At 48.4% G+C, this 6,546-nt stretch overlaps 1 non-coding gene across 1 annotated transcript; it reads right to left on the reverse strand.

Moving 5' to 3' along the window:
- Window positions 1-2,124: 2,124 nt before the first annotated feature.
- LOC125535046 (uncharacterized) lies at window positions 2,125-5,375 on the reverse strand. The gene is made up of 2 exons (XR_015615528.1): window positions 4,877-5,375; window positions 2,125-4,254 (listed from the first exon to the last, which is right to left on the reverse strand). It is a non-coding gene; the product is annotated as an uncharacterized LOC125535046 (transcript).
- Window positions 5,376-6,546: the final 1,171 nt, after the last annotated feature.

The following is a 6,546-nucleotide window of genomic DNA, read 5'->3' on the forward strand; positions in this document are numbered from 1 at the left end:
CAGATAGAGCTAAGGTACTTACTGAATCTAGTTTGTTAGGGGGTGGGATATTATGTCTTTATCTTCGTATCAGAGTGCAGTTTAAGCCACCGTGAAAACGGTCCAGCTAAAAACAGTCAACTGCAATTGCACATCTTTTCTACTACAGCTGCACATGCACCTTCAGTAAAAAGATAGGTGAATCAGCAATTATGTATTCTAGTTTAGTTTTTTGCTACGAGGATTATACTTTCTAGTATCACAATATTTGCATTTACATCTTTTTGGTAGGTTTTTCCATGCTGTCGCGTCCAAAAAGAATTAGGATAACTAGTCATCAAACCTGTGCATTGCCAACGGGACGGATTGCAGAAAAGGTTAAGTTTCTTCAGAACTCGCGGAAACATTACTACTGCCATGTTACGTTAGAAAACAAGTGCCTTGTGCCTTTGTCTTCGACTATGTCATAGGCTCATAGCCTTGCTGGGTGCCGTACTTGTCCACATGGTCATGTATGTTATTTTCACCCCACTATACCGCGGCAACAAACTCGACAAGCATGATCACTCGACGATCATGATCTGGCGGGGAAGACGAGCAAGCTATTGCACTTCTTGGCAACCTTGGTCATGGCTAGCCGAGTTGACCCCTCCAAGTGGTTCTATTAATTCTACTGCTTGCAAATTCATCACCAACTCAGAAGCTTCACAGCATCCATGACCATCATGGTTTTCCTCGTGAGGGTGAATTTGTACAAGCTACTCATACAAAGCTGCGCACTGACCTTTTTTGCATCACGGAAGGCTTGTTTAGTCTGATGGGCAACCTATTCCAATGAGAGCACACAACATCAGACATCCATGGATCTTCGTATCGACGGCTGTGGCATTCTTGGTTCCAGTCACACTGCTCATAACATTGTTGGTGATGCAACTGACAAGTAAAAAACATATGCAAGACAATTCTGACAAAACGGTATAAGAATAGAGCATAGTGATGGCCTGCTAGCAAAAGAAAGCTCTAGATGGCAACGCAAATACCTGATGTTGCTACGAGTCGTACTGGCGAGTGCCCCATTTCAAGGCCAGCCTAGATGCTCCAGGCAGAGTTTGGCAGAGCAACGACGAGCAGCCCGGTCATTCAGTCAGTACAGCAGGAGGCAGCAATACCTCGCGTTGTTCTACAGCAACTCTGCTTCCAAGTTCGCTGCATTGGCTGGAATGCATTGTAACTGCAGCAGAAGAAATAGTAATCAGAACCAAATGCTGTCTTTTGTCACTCAGTACTATATTACCTACCTACAGACATGTTACACTAAGGGGTACCAGACAATTGATTGCATGACTTGGAAGCCACCACACAACCAAAACAATTACATTTTCCAAGAAAAAAACAGTCAGCGGGATATAGAAGCACTACACCTCTCTGAAGTTCAACATTTCTATTTATGTTCAGAGAAGTAACAATTTCCTTCAAAACAAAAAGAAAGATGACAATTTTTAGATCAAACCATCAGAGAATGTTCTTGTCAAAGTTAATTTACAGATCAAACCTCCTGTTGGTTACCACCTTCTCATTTCGCTACAAAGCAGGTCTAAAAGTGAATAGCAAGAGAAGCATTGCCAAACCACAGATCTTCAAAATTCCTTTCAAAAAAACAGTTGATTAGAGATTAGATGGTGAGAGATTACGCGGGTGCGCATTGCACTGACATGGCAACAACACGTTGTGCTGCCCCATGGTGCCTGACAACCTCCTCGAGCTTCCTGTCATCATCATGTTGCCAGTACAGAACCAGCGAAGAGAAAAAGTGTGCGCCGTTGGTGATTCCATCGCTCAATTCCAATGCATTGCCTGCACCTGAAGCTCTGCTGTTATTAGAGGAACTTCGCCAGAACCTGCTACGTACTTCACAGAACTGATATGAAATAAATCGCACAACTGATATGCAAATACTGGACAGCCCGCAGCTAAAACTTCCAGACCTGCATCTACTTTTTGAACTTGTTCATAATTTTGGTCACAGATCATCATTGCAACGAAAACCATGTACAACACAATTTGTTCACTGGATCATTGCTGGGCTAGCCAGCATGTGAATGGGCACCTTGTACTCTGACATATTCATCATAGGAAAGCACAAACTGAGCGAGAACAAAGCGTACTGAACTGAACTGAAGAAAGATAAGTTTACAAAATACAGAAAGTGAAGATATTTCTGCACATTCATTAGTACAGTGAATTATACAAGGATCTGTAATTTCTTTCTTTTACTTGGTGGAGGTGTTCTAGATAAAGCCACATGACGGTCAGCAACTCACTGCCACTGCCGAGATTCCTCGCATGCGCCTCCCTGTTGCACCGGTTGGCTGCGTAGGACAGGAAGTCTACCCACAGCAATAGTAGCGCAAAAACCACATCTTCCTTCCTATGAAGCAGTTTGTCAGCAATAACGCGCGCATAAGTGAGCCGAGGATTGCTGACGTTGGAGAGTTCAAACTCGCTCAGTATGTCAATGGCGATCTCCTTCTCAAGCTCAGAAGGTTTCCAGCCACGGTGATGGTGTGGTCGGAAGCTCTTACCAGGTGAGCCACCAATGTGTTTAGTGCATATCTTCTTCAGTTGTATGCAGGTTTGCTCATACAACCAGTTTTGGGGAAGGCCTGGTAGCATGTCGGGGGAGTCCACGAGGAGGAACATCATGTAGTTGGACATTACGCTGACTAGCTCCACATGGTTGTCAGACACATGATCACCCCTTCGGTCTATTTTAGCAAGGATCAAGTCGGTGGCGATGTGCCAGCTGATGACACTCTCATGGAAGTCAACTCCATGATAACCCTCCAACTCCTTCAACAGCCCAGGGTAGTCCTCCTCATTCAGTGCCCGTTCACCCCATCTAGTCCTGAGCAAGCCCATTGTGTTCATATCTTTTGCTGTGACACTCTGTGCACACTTCTTGACCTTCTCAGAGACATCGATGGTCCACAAGTACCTCCTGTCCCACCACTTACCAAGGCTCAGCATCTTGGACAGATTGCTGAGGTGTTGACTCGTCGGATCCGCCTGTCTGGCACAAGACCTTAACATGTTGCGCTGCCCCATGGTGCCTGACCACCTCCTCGAACTTCCTGTCATGATCATCTTGCCAGGCCAGGACCGGCGGAGAGAAAAAAGTGTGTGCCGAAGCTGCTGCCATCTTCCAGCGCACAGAGCAGAATGCCGGAGCCAATCCCATTGTGTGGCACACAAGAAGGCAAACACCCAGCTTGACCCTAGTGCGACAAGGAGTGATTTCGTCTCCAGGACCAAGGCGCCAACCAGCAAGGTGTACGTGATGGCAACATCGACTAGGCTGTAATCATCTTTGCTGCTCAACTAGAACAACACAAGAGAGGTGGCAATGGCAAGCGGTGCGATGACACGGATGCAGTAGCCAAACCAAGAGTGGACCGCACTTGCCTTAGTGTATAGGATATCATACATGAGGGAGAGCTCCATCTCCATCACCCTCCACATTTGTTCACGGTCTTTCAAAAGGCCGTGGATTATTTTGATGTCCTGAGAATCCACCTCATTCTCGCTATCTGATTCATCCACTGCGATCACGCAATCAACTATCCCACGCTTGCAGATATGAAACAGGGAGTGAGCATGCTGCAGGACTGGGTCGCCATCGTTGTACCAGTCTTGATGCTCAGTATAAAATTGCTGGTGATGCATGTCATGTGTCCGTAACTTGAGAGAGCTCTGGAGGTTGCTGAACTTGGCGGACCGGAGCGCCCATGAGCAAGGTCCATGAGCAACACCAACAACAGATATCAAGATGGCAGCCACCATGAGCAAGGTCCCGCCGCCGACGATATGCCTGTATAGGACAATTGCAGCTGCCAGGACCTGCACCACAAGGCTTAGCAAGTGGCGCCCCCAGAGCTTGCTATCCTCGAGGGCGTAGGCGGTGATGTTATCCGGGCTGCCGAGGTGCAACAGGAGGAACGGCACCCAGAAGGCAATGAGGTGGTGGTCTTTTGTTGCGCCACTGAAGAGGAGCTGGCCGGCGGCGTATGTCGCAGTGGAGTCAGACAGCTGGTACGCCACCCAGAGGGGGACCCTCAGCCAAGATGAGCCGTCTTTACGCCGACGGATGTTAGCAAATATATGGAGTAACACCTGGAAGAAGAGGCTCAAGAGAACCGAGATCTGGGACGCCCAGTCATTCCAGAAGCCTAACGCCCCTCCAGCCATTGTTGCGAGCTTGGTCCTGCAACACAATAGCTGAAGATACATAAAATCAGTAATGACAGTAAATCAGTAATGGTAGCAAAGTGGTGGCATGGTACCTCCCAACTCTGAAGGAAGCGAACACCTGGACTGAAGAGTATGACACTGCTAGCTAGTGAGTTCAGATCAACTGAGTTGTAGTAGTAGAATGTTGGACGAATATGCTATCCATTTCCATGTTACAGGAGCCAACAAGGGATGCCAACTAGCTTGCTGTCCACTCTCAACAAGTATCCAAAGAAACAAGAAATTAAGAACACTGATAACAGCGAGGAGTCGCATGTGAGGGTACACGCTGGATGCACATAATTTGAAGGATGATCCACTATACATGAGATGAGGTGCATAAATATAGTCTCAAGCATGTGCCTGCATCTGGACACCACACCATTGTGCGGTACTATAATTGACTTGAGACGATGGATGGTAGCTAGTGTCCAAGGTGCACTCAGTCGGGTGGACCAACAATACTCTAATCTCAGGCCATGTTACAGGAGGCTAGACCGAGCTTAATTAGCACCAGGTTCAAAATAACAGCCTTAAAATGCACAAATTCGACCATATCCGGAGGTTAAAATTTGTTCGAATTCAACAAAGGGAACTCGGAAGAACTCACATAGCAGAGCGGCGGGCATGGTGGAGCTGTCCGCGGGCAACGACGCCCCGGCGCTCCGGTGGAGTCCGCGGCGATCTCCGAGGCGCTTGAACTGTGTGCTCGTGGTCGGCCTAGCTAGGCGCCGTGCGTGGAGGACGACTGCCATCGGCGACGAGAAGCTCCGCACGAGCAGAAGGGCAACGGGGAAGATACATGGCGCCGCTGGTCGCGGCGGAGGCGGACAGGAGGCTCAGCGGAGCAGCCGCGGTCTCCTCGGCCATGGCTGAGCAGAACGAGGATGGGGATGACCAGATTTGGGGATTTCCTACCGAGACCCAACCGCGACTGGGCCATGTCAAATAATTTTATTTTATTTGAGTTGCACCAACGAAATTTGGTTATACCATGTCTAGCAGATCTAGGGATGGCACCTGCAGGATTTGGTTACGGGTAGAGTTACACTATACCCTTACCCATCCCAATTAAATTTATTCATCATTTGTACCTATACCCATTAAAGGGTACAAATTTTTCTCATGCCCGTCACCCATCAGGGTAAATGAGTATCCGCGGTAAAAAATACCCATGTTTGCATAATATCAATTTGAGCGACACATAATCATAAAAAACAACATACAATCATAATTTATAAACAAGAACATATAATAACATCAATACATACTTTTCAACAACAACGCATCATAAACACAACATATTTTATAAACATCAACACTTTATTGTAAACAACAACACATCTAAACATCAACACATAGTCATAAAGAGTAGTACATAGTCATACATTTTAAGTTTACAAACTCATGACAAATGGTGGAGGTAAATTTGTTGGGGAACGTTGCAGAATTTAAAATTTTTCTACAGTTTCACCAAGATCCATCTATGAGTTCATCTAGCAACGAGTGAGGAGTGCATCTACATACCCTTGTAGATCACGAGCGGAAGCGTTCAAAGAACGGGGATGAGGGAGTCGTACTCGTCGTGATCCAAATCACCGGAGATCCTAGCGCCGAACGGACGACACCTCCGCGTTCAACACACGTACGGTCAGCGTGACGTCTCCTTCTTCTTGATCCAGCAAGGGGGAAGGAGAGGTTGACGGAGATCCAGCAGCACGACGGCGTGGTGGTGGATGCAGCAGTACTCCGGCAGGGCTTCGCCAAGCTCTATGGAGGAGGAGGAGGTGTTGGAGAGGGAGAGGGAGGCACCAAAGGCATGGGTTTGAGGCCCTCCCTCCCCCCCACTATATATAGGGGGCCTAGGGGGGGGGGGCGCTGGCCCTAGGAGATCCAATATCCTAGGGGGGCGGCGGCCAAGGGGGGTGGAGTGCCCCCCAAGGCAAGTGGGGAGCCCCCCCCCCCACCCTAGGGTTTCAACACTATGCGCAAGGGGTGGGCCTTGGGGGGCGCACCAGCCCACTATGGGCTGGTTCCCCTCCCCACTTCAGCCCATGGGGCCCTCCGGGATGGGTGGCCCCACCCGGTGGACCACCGGGACCCATCCGGTAGTCCCGGTACAATACCGGTGACCCCCGAATCCTTCCCGATGGCCGAAACTGCACTTCCTATATATAATTCTTTACCTCCGGACCATTCCGGAACTCCTCGTGACGTCCGGGATCTCATATGGGACCCCGAACAACTTTCGGGTTACTGCATACTCATATCTATACAACC

The sequence above is a fragment of the Triticum urartu genome, chromosome 2A, assembly GCF_056163025.1.
Source record: "Triticum urartu cultivar PI428250 chromosome 2A, HENAU_Tu73, whole genome shotgun sequence".
In the NCBI taxonomy this organism is placed as follows: Eukaryota; Viridiplantae; Streptophyta; class Magnoliopsida; order Poales; family Poaceae; genus Triticum; species Triticum urartu.